Source organism: Microtus ochrogaster, unplaced genomic scaffold (assembly GCF_000317375.1).
Source record: "Microtus ochrogaster isolate Prairie Vole_2 unplaced genomic scaffold, MicOch1.0 UNK14, whole genome shotgun sequence".
Classification (NCBI taxonomy): domain Eukaryota; kingdom Metazoa; phylum Chordata; class Mammalia; order Rodentia; family Cricetidae; genus Microtus; species Microtus ochrogaster.
The window spans coordinates 7,304,079-7,304,702 of record NW_004949112.1 but is presented as its reverse complement, the minus strand read 5'-3'; positions in this window follow the sequence as shown (position 1 = coordinate 7,304,702).

Here is a 624-nt window from a genome sequence, read left to right as displayed (position 1 = left end):
GCAACATTGACCTGAGCTTGCCTTTGGCTCTGGCATCATAACCATGAAGATGATGCTCCAGCACATGTAAGCATCCCTTAAGGAGACTGTGCCTGAACAATCCTTAATAATTCTGCCCAAATTGGAGCCCTTTAAGTAAGGTCTCAGCGCTGGTGAAAATAGCCCTGGTATAGCTAACTAGAATAATTTAAAAAGCCAATTTGTAAATTGTACACCTCAGGGTCTATGAATAACAGCAATAAGCTTATTACTGTAACATCTAGCAGTGTTCTTTAACCACAACCAAGAGCAAAATTAACTGCAATATTCGTATGTAAATTTAGCTCAATTTGAATGGCTACGGCATTTGCCACCTGTCCTGAGAAGGTATCCTTTGTGCTAGCAGGAAGCAACTGACTGACTAATGAAAAATCCAGCAGCTTTAGCTGCTGTGGCACAAAAACAGCTCTGGCTGCCGATATCATGGGATGGGTAGATGGGTAGACGGGTAGAGGAACAATCCTTGGCACTCGGACCACCACAGCCAGCTCCTCAGGAAACCAGCAACTCTTCAGTTGACAAGCCAGAATCTCTTTGATCTCTCCGCTCTGTCCTGTCTTCAGGCTTCTGGACAGGAAAATCCAC